The sequence below is a fragment of the Monodon monoceros genome, unplaced genomic scaffold (genome assembly GCF_005190385.1).
Source record: "Monodon monoceros isolate NGI ecotype Baffin Bay Population unplaced genomic scaffold, NGI_Narwhal_1 Super_Scaffold_11, whole genome shotgun sequence".
Lineage (NCBI taxonomy): Eukaryota > Metazoa > Chordata > Mammalia > Artiodactyla > Monodontidae > Monodon > Monodon monoceros.
The window spans coordinates 115488008-115505581 of NW_021703767.1; positions in this window are offsets into that span (position 1 = coordinate 115488008).

Genomic DNA, 17574 nt, shown 5'->3' on the forward strand with positions numbered 1-17574 from the left:
TCAGCTTTTGATATTAAGTGAAACATGTAGTGCTACAATAGCAGTGAGACCACCTCCCCAGGAAGAGGATAGCAAATGGGACTTTCTGTCTGTGATACAGGAAGAGGCACTTTCTCATCCCAGTAGAGCTGACATCCCTCTGGAGAAATACCATGTACACACACTAAGTGAATGTGAGAACTGTGGTAAAGTGGACCATACTTATAGCAAAATATGGATACTCTAAATCTTCAATAAGGGATTTTAAAAAATACTTAATAGGTGGAATGGACAAAAACAAAACAAAACAAAACAAAAAAACAACAGCCCTCCAGGAGGCAATGGACAAAGAATTTCACTACTACAAAGAATTTTTCTATTTAAAACCTTTGAGAGGTTATTTTACAAATTAAAATTTCATCATTTGTTTTAAAAGCTAAACTGATAAAATATAAGGAGTATAATTCAAAAACACTATGGTGCAAAATTATATATAATAAATGTAAAAAATTAAATGAAATATTAATAAGTGTGAAGGAATTCCACTAAAGTAAAAGAAAGAAAACTATTATAGCTACTATTATGTAATGTTTTCTGAAGTTTCTAACCCATAAAATTATTTATGAAAACAAAGAAACTGTATAAATATTAAGAATGAGGAGTAACACTTTGTATTGATCAATAATTTGATTTTCTGCCCAGGAAAACAAAGTTCATCTGAAAAGCAATTGTTCAGTAAAATGGCTAGGAACTAAAGAAATAAACTGAACTTATCAGTGTATCCAGGTACCATTGCTTCAGCATCATCTAGTTGGGCTTTGTAAAAAAAAAACAAAAAAACCAAAAAAACACAAACAGAAGACGCAAGGGTGATTTAATATTAAGAAATTTATTTCATAATATTTTCAATATATTATCATGACCAATGGGGAAAAAACACTTTATATAAAGTTTTGGACTAGATAATTTTTAATACACCTTATTTTTTAGAGACATTTTAGGTTCACAGCAAAAATGAAGGTACAGAGTTTCCCATATCTCCCCTGCCCACCCAAATTCATAGGCTCTCCACTATCATCCCCCACCAGAGTGGTTCATTTGTTACAATTGACGAACCTACATTGACACATCATTGTCATCCAGAGTCCATAGTTTATATCAGGATTCGCTCCCTGTGTTGTACATTCTAGGTTTGGGCAAACATATATAATGACATTTCTTCACCATTATAGTATCATACAAGGTAGTTTCATTGCCCTGAAAATCCTCTGTACTACTCATCCGTCCCTCTCCCCTAACCAGTGGAAATTTTTACCCCTGATATTTTTACTATCTTCATAGTTTTGCCATTTCTAGGATGTCATATAGTTGGAATCATACTGTATGTAGCTTTTCATATTGGCTTCTTTCATTTACTAATATGCATTTAAGTTTCCTCGAGAGAGAGTGGTGTCAGCAAGATGATGGAATAGGTGGAGGTCCCTCACTCATGTCCCGTCTCAACAACAATAATTTGGCAGCCATTCACAGAAGAAATGTGCCTTTGTGGGAGCTTTGGGATCTAGAGAGGAGACTGTGAAACTCAGTCGAGTCCAAGACCAAGGAGGGCTCTTTGAGAGGGCAAACTTGTGCCCAGCTGGGTGGTCCAGGTTACAGACCAGGGAACAGCTCCACACCCCTGTGGACTAAACTACAATCCCATTTGGTCTTGGTCTTGCCACCAGCAACATATGCCAAGGGACCCAGGAGGAGTCATGCATACCCATGCATCAGGCAATAGACCCACAGTCTTTGGCCCAGGCTATGGACCATGAAGTATCTCCATGACCTGGCTCCAGCCCACTCAGCTGTGATCTGGAAGCCCCTTGAGGCAAGCTTGCCAAACTCAGTCTAACTTCCCATTCTGAAATGGCCCTGTAACTGGGCTCTAGTTCTTCTCTGCCACAGTCCAGGAAGTAGTCTTGCCAGCGTGGGGGCCATAGGGAGACATGCTTGTTTGTGCCTCTGAAAGCAAGCCAACCAACCTCCATCTGACAGCAGATCCTGAAATAGCCCTGTGACTCAGCTCCAGCACCTCCCAGCTGTGGTCCAGTTCTGCCCACTCAGAGACTCACCAGGAGAAACACCCATAAGTGTCCTTGGAGGTGAACACACTAACCTTGGTCTTCCTGTGAATCCTGAAATGGTCCTTTAATTTGGCTCCAGGCTCTCCCAGCTGTGCTCAGGGTGTGGTCCTGCCCGCTTAGGGGCCTGCTGGGACACCTTCATGTCTGTGCCTCTAGAGCCAGGTTGGTTGACTTTGATCTGGGCTGTTAATCCTAAAGCAGCCCTGGGACTCATTCTGGGCCAGTCCTGCCTGCCCAGGCACCATCCAGTGACCTGGCAGGAGCACTCTCAGGGACTTGGCAGGGGCCACACCGTCTATACAACTGATAACAGCCCTGCTGTCTGTGGACCCAACTGCAGACCCTGGAACAGACTCTTGTCCCCAAACCCTCTGAACAAAGTCCTAGAGGCAGTCCCATACACCCAGGAACCAGACAGGATCCACATATGCCTGAGCTTCTGGTAACAGGCCTACCAACAGCAGACCCCACTGTGAACTGCATGATTTCTAATTCCAAAGACTAATATCTTTTCTCTGTATCATGACATTCTCTCAGGAAAAAAAATTACAAGGAGGTAAATTTTGATTCAATAAAAGGGATAATTTTGAACTGTTAAAGCTAAAAAAAAAAACAACCTAGAGTATTTATTCTAACTTCTAACACTAAGAGTACAAATGCAATGTGTCACAGTGCTGGTTCATTTTGGGACTTCCAGTTTAGCTGAATCTAGTTGCATTCAGGAAGGTCAGGATGGGAGAAATAAAGCAAAATATAGAGTCACTAAAAGTGACATTAATTTATCCCCTATAGGGATGGTGGTAGTTGTGGTGGTAGATGTAGTGAGGTGTTACAACTCAGTACATTAACTGCTCATTTTCACGTCTTTCTAATTTTCTACGAATGCAGTCATTGTTGACAGAGCTGATGTGGTATAGTGGAAAACACTAGAGACATGTCCATGACTTCAGTGATCTTAGACAAAAGACACTTAATATCTTATAATGGATTTAGTAATCCTTATAACAGTGAGAATATTTCCTTCACCTACAAATTATGGAATATCCAGCTAGTGCAGAATAACAAGCAGAAAAAAATAGAAGGACTAGAAAGGGAGAAACAGAACATTCGTTATCCTCAAGTGAAATAATTATTTACATGAACAAATCCAAAACCCTCTACACATAAATGATTTAATTAATGAGAACTTAATATTACTAAAAGCAAATCAATGCACACAAGTTCATAATAGCAACAAATAGAAAATAGTTTTGAAAAGTTTTAAAGAGATAACATTTCTCTACTTTTCAGTGATAGCAAAAATATGATACTTAAGAATAAATTTAACAAAGATATAAAAAAATGCAGAACATTATAAAGCATTATTAAGTGAAATTAAACAAAACCTAAACAAATGAAGAGATATACCACACTGATGAATCAGAAGACTCAACATCGTATAGATATCAATGTTTCCAAAATTTACATATAAAATCAGCACATCTCACAAAGTTCCAAAAGGATTATTTTGTGGAATTTAACAAATCAACTCTGAAATTTGTATAAAAAGTGTCAAGAACATCCGAGACACACTTGAAGATTAAAGAGCTCATTCTAGAATATATCAAGGTCTCTTATAAGGGGGTAGTATACCATATAGGGTAGTACTTACACAAGGATAGACAGATATGAACCAGAATCACACATACATGACATGATAAATGTTGTGCTGCTAAGAAATGAGAAAGGAGGGGCTTTTCAATATATTGTGGGGGATGGTTTTGGCCCAATGTAATCACTTCTTGCATCCTTTTTCACTCTCAGAGTGTCCCATTTTGGAGAATAAATCATAGAGTTTTTCCACATAAAAATAATATGAAGTTTGATTGCTATCTCACACCATACACAGAAACCACTTCTGAGCAGATAGTAGAACTAAATATAAATGGGGAAAAAAAAATAAAGCACTCAAAAGAGAATATAGTAATATCCCATCATAAGCCCAGAGTTGGAATATTTAAACAGGACACAAAAAGCACTAACTCTAAAGGAAACATTGATAAGTGAACTACATTAAAATAAAAAAAACTTCCATTGGTCACATGATAACTCTAAGGGTGTGAAAAAGCTAGCCACAAAGTAGGGTAAGTCATTTGAAACATATTTGGAAACATGCTTATGGAAAACCAAAGACAACAAGGGAGAGAAAAACAAAGACACCAGAGGAATTTTTGCCTTTGACATCTATGGCTATAGTAAACAGTAAATACAGCCTAACTTTCTACCCAGATAAACAAAACACTTCATACTAAAAACCTACTTAGTGCAATTCCTTTTCGCCACTACATCATGTCCAGTTTTCAAAAAAAATGGCAATGCATACGAAAAGAGAACAAAGTTTGAAGAGACAGAACAAGCATCAGAACTAGACTCAGATATGATAGAGGTATTGTCATTATCAGACTGGGAATTTAAAACAGCTATGATTATTAATGTGACAAGGGCTCTAATGGAAAAACTGGACATCATCTGTTCCATATAATAGACAATTATATGCAATAGTCCGTTTGTTCAACAACAGATGGAAAATGTAAGCAGCAAGATGAAAACTAAGGAAGAATAAAAGGAAATGCCTAAAATCAAAAGCACTGTAACATAAGTGAAGAATGCTTTTGATGGGCTTATCAATAGACTGGACACAGGCAAGGTAAGAATCAGTGAGCTTGAAGAAATGTCAATAGAAATTTCTAAAACGAAACTATAAAGAGAAAAAATTTTAATGCTCTATGAAAACTGTCAACCTAGAATCTTACATCCAGTGAAAATGTCCATTAAAAGTGAAGGACAAATTAAGACATTCCTAGATGAAGGAAAACTAGAAAAATTTGTCACCAGAAGATATTTGGGATGTAGGATTAAGCAGAGAGTTCTTAGACTTAACACCAAATCATGACCTATAAAAGGAAAAAAAAATCATAAATTGGACTTGATCAAAATTTAAGACTTTGCTTTGTGACAGCCTGTGAAGAGAATAAAAAGGCAAGTTACAGAGTGGGAGAAAATATTTGCAAATCACACATGCAACAAAAGATTAATATCTAGAACGCATGAAGAATTCTCAACACTCAATAGTAAAAATAAAAGCAGTCAGTTAAAACTGGGGAAAAAACATAAAGGTAGATTTCACTGAAGAAAGTATACTTATGGCAAAAAAATCACACAAAAAAGATGCTCAACATCACAGCCATTAGGCAAATGCAAATTGAAACCACAGTGAGATATCACTATGAACCTATCAAAGGATGCAAAAAAAAAAACTGGATCACTGGATTGCTGGAGAGAATGTAAAGTGGTACAACTGCTTTGGAAAACAGCTTAGCAGTTTTAAAAAATGTATGAAAACTAAATATGCAACTACAATATGACCAGCAATTACAATTGACCCTTGAACCACAGGTGTTTGAACTGTGAGGGTCCACTTACACTCAGACTTTTTCCAACAATAAGTACTACAGTACTCCACAATCCACAGTTGGTTGAATCTGTATATGCAGAACCGTGGATATGGAAGAACTTCGAAATGGAGGGCCAACTGTAAATTATAAGTGGGTTTTCGACTGCACAGAGGGCTGGCGCTCCTAACCTCCATGTTGTTCAAGGATCAGCAGTATATTTCTGGGTATTTATTCCAGAGAAAAAAAAAAACTTATGTTTACGTAAACACTTGTACATGAACACATATAGCCTCAGTTTGGAAATAGCACAGATGTTCTTCAACAGGTGAATGGTTAAACAAATTGCAGCATATCCTCTAGGAATATTACTCAACAATAAAGAGGACAAATTATTGATACACAAAACAACTTGGATAAATATTCAGAGAATTATGCTGAGTGAAAAAAGCCAGTCTCAGAAGATTACATGGTATTACATTATTTTATTTACATAACATTTTGATATGACAAAATTATGGAAATGGAGAACATATATGGTTGTCAGGGTTTAAGGAAGGAGTGGAAGTATAAGGGAAGTTGGTGTGGCTGTAAAAGAGCCACATGAGGGACCCTGGTGGTAAGGGAAATGTTTTCTGTCTTGACTATACCAATGTCAGTATCCTTGTTGTGGTATTGTATTATAGTTTTGCAAGATATTACCATTGCAGCAAACTGTGTAAAGGGTACATGTGATCCCTCTATACTGTTTCTTACAAGAAATGTGAATCCACAGTTACCTCAAAATAAAAAGTTTAATTAAAAAAAAATCACAGACTTTAAAAAAATTAGGTGGGAGAAATACAAAACAAATACTAAAAGGGTAGAATTAATGCTAAATTATTATCACATTAAATATGTAATAACTTGATTTTTAAAAATTATAAAGCTAGATAAAATAAAAACAAAACTCATTTGTATACTGTCTATAATAGACATCCCTAAACAGAAAAAGTCAAAAAGTTTGAAAGAAATAGGATGGTAAAAAAAATACAACATAAAAAGAAAAGTTATTTAGTTTTCATATATCGGAGAAAATAGTTTTTAAGGCAAGAAGTATTAGTAGGAATAGAGACAGATATTTTATATGATAAAATCATATGATTTTATATTGTTAATCTACTGAGAAGTTATTGTGATCCTAAATATGTATGAAACTAATAATATAGTCTCAAAATATAAAAAACACAACCTGACAGATTCAATAGGATAAATTGATAAATTCATAATCACTGGTGGTCTTATATCATTCTCAGTATGTGATAGAACTGCTAGTGAAAAGAAAACAAGTTGTAAATAGTACACAATAATGGCATTATTTTTTTTCTTTAAAACAATACACATATCCACACATAAAACCATGCAACAACACACAAAAAAGGGTATGGAACTGAAAGGTGATTAGGGAGAAATTAGCTTTTCCTATAAATTTCTTGAAATGTTCTAAGGAGTATGTACTAATTCCTCTAATTATCTAAATATGATTTTTCATTTTTTCCATTTAACTCAGAATTTTGACATTTATAATATGGAATAATACTGGAAACAAACAGTAATTCATTGAATTTTCTTCCCTATTATTACTCACATCCTCCTAATCTTTGTTTGCACTGTCTTTGTCCAACTTGCCAACTGAGTCAGGACATGTCTAATTCTATAATTGGAGGGCTGTGCACACCATTGTTACTGCCTAACAAGTGTGATACAATCAGAGTAATAAGATGGGTAGAGTTTCCACATCTGTTAAACAGATACAAGAGAATTTTGTGGTTATGTGTTCTTGATACCTTTTAGCTTTAATCTACTATTAGACAGTCACCTACTAAGCTGAACATAAAAAGAGAGCCATTTTTTCTAATCTACAAATCTGGGAGGAAACTGAATTTGTAAAGAATACTGGTGTATCTGAAAAATAAGAAATGGCTGGGATGGAGAAATTCTGCAAGGAGGAACTCCTGAGCAGATATGGAGCCCAAACCTTCTTTTCCCAAAACAGAGGTGGATGTTATTGTAAGACTTTCTTTTTTTGGCTTTTTTACTGTTGAGTCCTCCATGCCTTGAGTATTACCTGCTATATAACAGGGGTGTATTATGGGTTCAATTGTATCCCTGAAAAGATAAGTTGAGATCCTAAGCTCTGGTACTTGTGAATGTAACTTTTATTTATTTATTTATTTGTTTATATTTGTTTTATTTATTTATTTTTGGCTGTGTTGGGTCTTCGCTGCTGCATGTGGGCTTTCTCTAGTTGCGGTGAGCAGGGGGTACTCTTCCTTGCGGTGCACGGGCTTCTCATTGCGATGGCTTCTCTTGTTGCAGAGCACGGCCAGAAGCCCTGTAACTTTATTTAGAAATAAGGTATTTGCAGATGTAATTAAATTAAGATGAGGTTTATTAGGGTGGACCCTAAATCCAATAAAATGGTATCCTTATAAGAAAAGACATAGACACATGAGAAAAGCACCATGTTACAACCGAGACAGAAATTGGAGTGTTGCAGCTTCAAACCAAGGAATGTCAAGGATTGATAGTTAGCATTGGAAGCTAGGAAGAGGCAAAAATGAATTCTACCCAGAGTCTCAGAGGAAACATGGTCCTATTGAAACCTTGATTTCAGACTTCTAGCCTCCAGAACTGTGAGAAAATAGATTTCTGTTTTTGTAAGCCTCCCAGTTTGTGGTTCTTTGATATGGCAGTCCTAGGAAACTAATATAATACTGCGTAAATAACTGTTTAATAAAATATAGGATAAATTATATTTTCATGTTAAGAGTCTTGTTAAAAATGTATCAGCATATTCTAATCAATAGATACAGGATAAATTTTCTTTGGAGGAAATGAAAGGATCTAAGAAAAACATCCTATCTCATTTTATTTGTGTTTTGGGGAATTTTCTCATTTTCCTGTTATTCTTCCATAACTAATCTCAAATTATTTGTGTGCAGCCTCATAGATGAGTTAGCTTCGTGGATACATACTTTGTAGGAGAGAGATAAAAATCCGACAATGCAGTAAAATAATTCTGAGATATTTTGTGTATCCATTTAAAGGCAGTATCACTAAAACTTTCCTAAGTGTCATTGGTTGCCAGGCACTATGAATGGTTGCTTTCACATAATGGCATCTCATTAAATTTTAATTATTTTTCACAGTTTTTGAGGTTCAGGAACTATAAAGCCTTTTCTCAAACACTGAAATAAGGGGCAGAACCTAGATTCAAAATCAGGTGTTCTCAGCTCTAACTCAACCCTTTTATTACATAAATACAACCTATTTGATTGGTTAATAAATTCAAATATTCGTTAATATTTAATTAAATAAATATTGATTATACTTTAACACGTACTTTTCTTTAAATGAAATTATAAATATTCTTCATGCCTCCTCAAATCCTTTTTGAAAAGAGATTGTTAAAAAATTCAACAAATTATCAAATACATTTTTTGACCAACACTCCCTATTTCCCCCATTCCCCAACACCTGGTAACCATCATTCTACTCTGTGTTTCTGTGAGTTAGCCTTTTTACACCCTCTTTTATATTTTTGATTTCACAATTTACATCTATTTGTATTGTGTATCTGTTAACAAATTATTATAGTTATTACTATTTTCATACTTTTGCCATTAACCTTTATATTCAAGTGGTTAATACACTGCCATATTACACTACTAGCGTATTCTGAATCTGACTACATACTTACCTTTACCAGAGTGTTGTATATTTGTATACATTTTTATGGTACTAATTAGCATCCTTTTGTTGCAGTTTGAAGAAGTTTCAGCATTTCTTGTAAATCTAGTGGTGATGAGCTCAGCTTTTTTTTTTTTAAGGGAAAGTATTTATCGTGCCTTCATTTTTTTTTTATAATTTTTTTTTTTTTTTGGCTGCATTGGGTCTTTGTTGCTGTGCATGGGCTTTCTCTAGTTGCGGCAAATGGGGGCTACTCTTCACTGTGGTGCACGGGCTTCTCGCTGCGGTAGCTTCTCTTATTGCAGAACATGGGCTCCAGGCACGCAGGCTCAGTAGTTGCGGCACGTGGGCCGTGGAGTGCTCAGGCTTCAGTAGTTGCGGCCTGGGCTCAGTAGTTGTGGCATGTGGGCTCTAGAGCATAGGCTCAGTAGTTGTGGCTCACAGGCTTAGTTGCTCCACAGTATGTGGGATCTTCCCGGACCAGGGATTGATCCCGTGTCCCCTGCATTGGCAGGCAGATTCTTAACCGCAGCGCCACAAGGGAATTCCTCGCCTTCATTTTTGAAGGATATCTTTGCTGCGTTAACTATTCTTGGTTGCCAGTTTCTTTCAGCACTCTGAATATATCCTATTCTCTCCTGGTCTGCAAGGTCTCTGATGAGAAATCTGATAGCCACAGGGGGATTCCTTTGTATGAGATGTTTTTTTTTTTCTCTTCTTGCTTTTAAAATTTGCTTTTTGCCTTTGATTTAAAACAGTTTTATTATGATGTGTCTTGGAGAAGAACATTTTGGATTGAAATTTTGGGATGACCTCTTAGCTTCTTAAAGTTGGGTGGAGGCTGAGGTCTTCTATGCTGCCATTTTGGCGACATTACTCTGACGACTTCAAATAATTCTTCCGGAAAAGACAGTTTTTGAGGCAATGTGTTGGTTCAAAGCTGAAACTGATGTGGATTGAAGCTGCAGCAAAAATTTGGTAGAAACTGAAAGCTAAATACATAAATAACTATAATGCAATATAGACATTGCAGTGGTACTAATAAATTGCTGTGGGAATTCTGAGAAGCAGTAATAAAGATTTGTCTGTAGTGACAACTTCATCATAGGCACTGAGCTAATCACTGCATAGTCACTACTAGTTTATGTGGCAGGGGTTAATACTGTTCCCATTGCACAGATGAGGCAACTGAAACTTAGAGAAGTGAAGTAATTTGTCCAAAGTAACATTTCTAATAAAGGTAGAGCTTGGATTTAAACCTAGACCTGTCTGACTTTAGATTCATGCTTTGAACTACATCTTTACTGCTCCTTCCTGTGAGACACCCCCTCTGATTTCCCTGGTTTTATGATATCACTTCATATTCATTGATATTTTTATAGATGGCTGTAAGTTGAAACTTGTAGTCTCATAGGTAATACTTCCATACTCCATATTGTCATTCTTATTCCAAGTGTGTAGTGGGTGCAATGAATCTTTATCACACTTTGGAAAGCTTCCTTTCTCCCAATAGATCTCAATATGTTTGGAAGGCTGTCCTATTCCTCCTAAAATGCAATAAATATGGAATTTCCCCATAAGTTTAGTCTTATGTTGTTATTGTCTCCAACATTAATTCAGTGCCCAAATCCCTTATTGACCAAATATCTCTTAGGCTCATATTTTCTATAGTATGCCTTAGCATCCAAAAAATACAACTGGTACAAAGTAAAGCAGGTCTTTACAGACAGTGCTGGTGAGAACATCCCATTTGTGGTAACCTGAAAGTTTCCTAGCATTTTCCCCTCCATTATTCAAATTTCCTGCTCCAGTTTCCTACACTACCCACCCCCAAACTCATCACTGAACCCATTATTACCAAACTATTTGTCTATGGCTTGTGCCAATACCTGGTTCTCTGTGGAGTGGATGCTGAAGAGCATGTATTCCAAGAGTCATCACTGGTCTTCATCCCTACTTTGCTGAGATAGATACAAAACAGTACCAGAAGGAAGAGATGGCTTCTTAGGACCCCTTCTATTTTCTAGTTTTAACTTATCATCGTTTTGATCATGAGTGACTAGAGAGACTGAGACTTAATTCCCTCACACTGTCTATTGCTAGAATGTAAAGAAAAGGTAAAGGGATAAGACATTTTAGTTTGGGAAAACTGCATGGGCAAAAGCTCTGTGGTGGGAGAGCTTGGAGAAGATAACAGAAGAGTTTTCCTTTCTGTTTTCTTGGAGTACAGAGGTTCCATGAAATAAAATATTTGCAAACTTATTCAGGAGGATAAGGGACATTTTAAAAAGAATTATACAGCAAATATCAAGGCGGTTATTCTCTTATTAATAATTTTTTGTAAAGCTGAAGTATTATCTGCTTGTGTTTAAGTAAAAACTACCTAGCAAAATGCCTTATATATTAAAGATGCTTAACAAATCTTTGTGGAGAAAATGAGTAAGTAATGAGAAAAAGGCATTAATGATTAATACAAGGTCATTTTCTATCACCATTATTCATCAGGTTACAAAATATGCATCCCTTTTGGAAATTCTCATTGTAATCTGTTTTGTGTTTCATGTAAAACAAAGGTCATTGAGGCCACTTTATAATTCTAGAGTATTTCAAATGTTATCGTAAATATTATAATAGTAAAAGAAAACAAGCAATTGTAAATAGTTCAAAATTTTAAAGAAAAAACCATTTCCACTGTAAAACAAACAAATCTGTTAAAACTAAGTATAACCGGAAGGCTTTCAGGCTTATCCTAACCTCTTATTATATCAAAAGATTGAAAACTGTCAGATGTCTTATTATGTAAAACTAATCCATGCTGTATGAATAAAAGCTAAAACATATGGGGGAAAGTATTGAGTCCCTAGTACCAGAGATCACGCATGAAAGCAAATGAGCATTAATCAGGGATTAATTTGCACTGAGATGCTATAAAACTTAGTGAATTTCTCCAAAACACAAGAATAAATCTTAATTATTTTTTCCTAACCAAAAACTAATTTACATTTGAACTGGTGAAACTGGGCTTGTCTACCATGTCACTCATTTTGAGAAAGGTATAGTGATATTTTCTGGTATGTAATTATGAGTCAAAATATCTGGTAATGCCATAAAATGTAAAACACATATATTTTAAAAAAACAGAGTTATTTTCAGAACTTGAGGTTGTTACTTTTAAAGGCACCCATTGCTGAAGACAGATGTGGGATTTATAAATATTGAATCTTTAAATCCCCTAATATTTCACAACTTCCCAAAGATTTTTTTAAAATTAGATAGAGAGCATAAAATTCTCTGGAAAAGTAACATTACATTTTTGTAGGCATTTCTGTAGTACTAAAAATACACTTTTAGAATGAATTAATACTAACATATACGATATTTAAAACTTCCCAATTCCTAATATAACTAAGGCTAAAAAAGTCATTTTCTTACCGACACAATAATTTAGACTTAATCCCCTTCAGGGGGAATAGATTTTAAATGTAGATGTATGAGAGAATTATACTGCCTGTTTTTAAACTCTTGGAGTCTTTTGTTGGCTGAAGATATTTCTAAGTAGAGCAAATCATTAGATCTTTTACAACAATTTTGCCATTAAAGTATGGAAGGGAAGGGAAGGATGCCTAAAGAGTTTCAGGAAACATGACCCTTGTGGAATGAAGGTCAGGTTGGGTTCAATAGATGGAGCCTTCTGTTCTGCACATGGCATGCTGAGAAGACAGCTGTAGGGACCCCAGCAAAGAGGTACTGTGTGAGAGTAATAGAAAAAGGCAAGTCTGCATGGGTAGAGAGGGTATAGTGGGGAGAGGGGCCTCCAGCACTAGAGGACTGCATACTCTCTCTATGTCCATAATTGTTTTCAGAGATCTTATCTTATTTCCCTATACTTCTGGTCAACGAAGAGACACTATCATCGGTGGTTGTAATTCCTACAGATTTCCTTTATACCATGTGTAGGAGAAATGCGTTAACAAATAAGCTTTATTTAATATTTTGCACATTTTTAAATATCTTTTTTTAGTTGAAGGAGACTGAGATTCCACTTGAGGAGTAAAGGAATAGTAGAAGCCTGAGATATGGGGCTCTCTTATTCAGAGTCTTGTTAAATAGCCTAGCACCATAGCCACAGTTTCAGGTGTACCTGACACCTTCCTCTTTAGTAAAATCTCTAGCCTAATCTCTAGTCAAGATAAGCTAGAGATTTTGCCAGTAGACTATGGGAACTCCCTCATATCAAAGCCTGATGCCATGCTAAGTTTTTGTTTTTGTTTTCAAATAAGATGGAGAGAAAACAACCATAAATCAAGCTGCTCTTTGTAAATCCAATTCAAGATCCCCTCGTGTGGTGAGAAAATAGGGATGTTTATGTTTAATGGAGGTTATCATAGTAACTGTATCAGATGTAGACTAGCAGAAACTGTTGGATAGATTCTACATGGGAAAAAAAGTACTAAGATATTGCTTTTGGAATTTGCAAAAGAAAATAAACTACTACAAAACCAAACCAATAAACAAAAAAACTCCAGCAGAAATAATTAAATTACTGTGGGTAATAGTGTAAAATGTTCTTATTTTTTTCATCTACAGTGTATTTATGCATAAGAACTACTGAGATAAATACATCTATCGTGTGTCTGCAGAGAAATATAAATAGGTCAGCATGATTTGGAGGCTCTTCAAAGCAGAAAATGCAAAATAATTCTTTTTTTCTATCTTCTGTTACTCTCAGTTCTTACCAGACTTAAAGAGAATTGAACTTGAGTAATAGCTCCATTAGAGCTCTTTTCTAGGATCCATTTCCTGTGGTCTCACTGGGTCCAGCTGCTGATGACTCACAGAGGAAGTGGCAGAGATTAGGGTGTATGAGGGAAAAATCAGAACAGCACAGAAATAAAGCAAATCAACCAACCATTACCTTTTGTGCCAAACAGAACAATGGCTTAACTACTGTGGTTCAGAATGATCTGTCTTATTCCACTCATTTATGCTATTCCTGTTGGAAGGACCACCAGGAAACCTGTGAACCACTACGGAACACACACCGGAATCCATGGCACATCTCAATTAATATTCCCTCCTGACTCCACTAGAACAATGAAGAGCATCAAGCAGTTTAATCTCCGGCAATAATTCCTTTTGTTAGGTTGAGAGGTTTTCCCCCTGAATTAGGTTTTAAGATCGGATTTTCAAAATTAGTTAGTTATTTGACGTATTGTAAAGCGGAAAGCCCACATTTTATAAACACATGCATAAGCCTAGGTAGGACATAATGAAGTCTGTGTGTTAGTTGGGGACATTGCTGCTATTGGTAATTTTTACTTGCTCTGAAATAAAATCAATCTTTTATTAGCAAACAATTGTAACTAAACTGCACAGCTGTTAAAACTCTTCTTTCAATTTTCCTTAAAGGTTGGAAATGTAAATGGATCCTTTATATCACCCAGTAGAATTAAATTTGATCAGGAAAATTTTAAAAGGCTACATTACAGATTCTTAGCTTAGCTGCTGATGCACTGAAATATTTCATTGTTAAAAACACTGCATGTTCTCAAGTGTTTATGAAAATATCTAATATACATTTATTTTAAGAAGATAAGTATTATTGTTCCATTGTTTTGTTTAGCCACAATGAGCCAAAAACCTGAGTAGTGTGGGGAGGAACTTAACTCCTTATTGACTGGTTAAAAACAAACAAATAAACATAAGTTTAAAATCATGAGTCTATCCTGAATACCAGTAGATTATTCATCATTTTGATGATATGCAGAATACTAATTAAGGGCTGAGTGTCCTTTTTATGATCACCTCCATATAAGAAGGTGGCTGAAAAATTATCCTCAAATTATACAAATATTAGAAACTGCTTTTAGTGTTTGATGGGTGCTCTTTCTCTGATAAAAGTAATGGCAATTTTCCTATAGCGTCTTATGCTTAGATTGTTTAAAATAATTGCAGGACATTTTCTAAAAATTAACCTCAAAACACACTTTCTTGTTTAATAGTAATATAATGGCAAAAACTATATTCTATTGAGGCACTTATCTAAAATATAAACTTTTAAATGTGTGAAATGATTTATAGATAAAACATTTTTGTTTATTGACATGAATAAACTTAAAAGAATCTATTTTGCCAGTTAAAAATTAAATGTTAGAATTTTTAAGCGATGCTTTATTGATCGGATTGAATTCAAGATGATTTTATCAAATGCACAAAATTTTAATATTAAAAAATTAATATTGATTATTTTGAATGACTGATATATAAATAAATCTATTTAAATGTATCATTCAAATGGATCAATATTCTTTATCATTTTGCCAACACAATTTGTTGATTGGTGTGTCTTCCTCAGATTACCTCTAAGTACATTGTAGAATCAGAAAGAACTGAGAGATTGGACATACACATCAGACACAGTATTTATCTACATTCCTTTAAGCAGTAAAAAACATTTGAGAAATTTTCTGAAGCTAGAAAACCAGCTCAATCAAATTTTTAAGTGAAGTCTGATTTGATCAGCCACAGAGAAACGTCCTTACACTAGGACATCATTCACTGAAGTGTAAAAATCAAATAGCTAGAGTCTGAATGCCCATTCTCTGTCTCTGGACTGCCAGTTAAACTTAGTCCAGTGCAAAGCACGGACTTAAGGTCTCTGTGACTTGGTGACCCAGGATACTATTCACCAGAATCCTCAAAGCAACTTTTACAAAACCATGTTTAATCATCCTAATTCTCTGAATTTGCCAAGTGCTTCACATCCTCGTTGTGGTCTGGGTCCCAGGAGATCTCACCAAGCTTAATTAGACGCTTTGCCCCTGCCTATTTTGGACGCCAGTTTCTCATTTTGGAGAGACAATCAAACTGGGCACTTGTCAGCTGTCCATCAACTGTGGCCAGCAAGCAATAAGTTCTCTAAGAAGAGGTTGAGAGTAGGGGGAAGGTGATTAGCGTGACTAGGTAACAACAATGTACGAGAAATACTGTGCTAATAACAGTGCTGATAAATATTCAACAAACACTTATTGTGCACCTACCATAGGCAAGACATTGTTCTAGGTTTTTACAGTCTTAGAAAGAAATGGGGGCTGTATAAAGTCAAGGGAAACTTTGTTCTATGACGTTTAGTGGACATACATCACCGATATGACAGTTTTTGACCTGAAAAGATGCCAATAGCATAGGGCCTAACTATGTTTGTTTTCATATATATTTTTATAATAATTAATGTATAAATATAAATAATAATTTATTATAATTTGTACAGAAAAATGTGTTTACTTCCTACAGCAGGATAATTATCAGATATTTTTCTAATACATAATTTTCACTATTATACTGACCTTCTCTCCATCATGTTTCTTTCAAATAATTTTGCAGCAACCATGTGAGAATTTCACACTGTGAAAAGCAAAACCCACTGCATATTTTCTATCCCGTACTTAGTACAGTACCTTGATATTTAATAAAGGTATATTAAATGAAAGTACATTTCTACATAAGCTTATATATGGGTTCTGGAATATACTTTTGTGCACGTGTGTGTGTGTGTGTGTGTGTGTGTGTGTGTTTAAGCTCACATACACTTAAACACACTTTACATACCTCAGTATATTGAATGGGCAAAGGACTGGCTGTCTATAACAGTAGTCTGTAAACTTTTCTGATCAAACATTATTTGCTTGATTAGACCAAATGGTTACAAAAATGACTATTTGGTTTTAATATGTGCACTTATCTAGTTAAGCTAATATATTTTATTGTTGTTTATGCATATTCATTCTATGAATGCATAAAAGATACTCTGAAAGTTAGAATGAAATTCATCTAGAATAAAAAATTTAAAATGTCTACTTCATTTTATTTATTAATGTTACAAATCTTATTTTTATCACTCGAACGATATTTAATGGAAGAAATGACATTTTGTTTGTACAGAAAAAATAAGTGTTTAGTTACTTTTATAAATACATATGCTTATATACATTTATGAATATATATTCTTATTTTTTATAAATTATAAAGAAGTTTAATTTATTTTGATACCTGCTTAATGGTTGTCACCACTAAAAAAGATACTTCTTAAAGACAAGTAGTCCTAAATGGAAGAGGTACATTATTGGTCCCTCTTACTAAATCAGGTTGCTAATTTTTCAATCCCATCTCCAATTATGACAAGATTTTTGTTTAAATTCACTCACACTGGCATGATGAGTATATTCAGCTGCATTTTCTTTGCTGGAAACTTATAAAGTCACTTGTCAATATTGAGGGCTAGCTTAATTAAAACTAACATAGTCCAC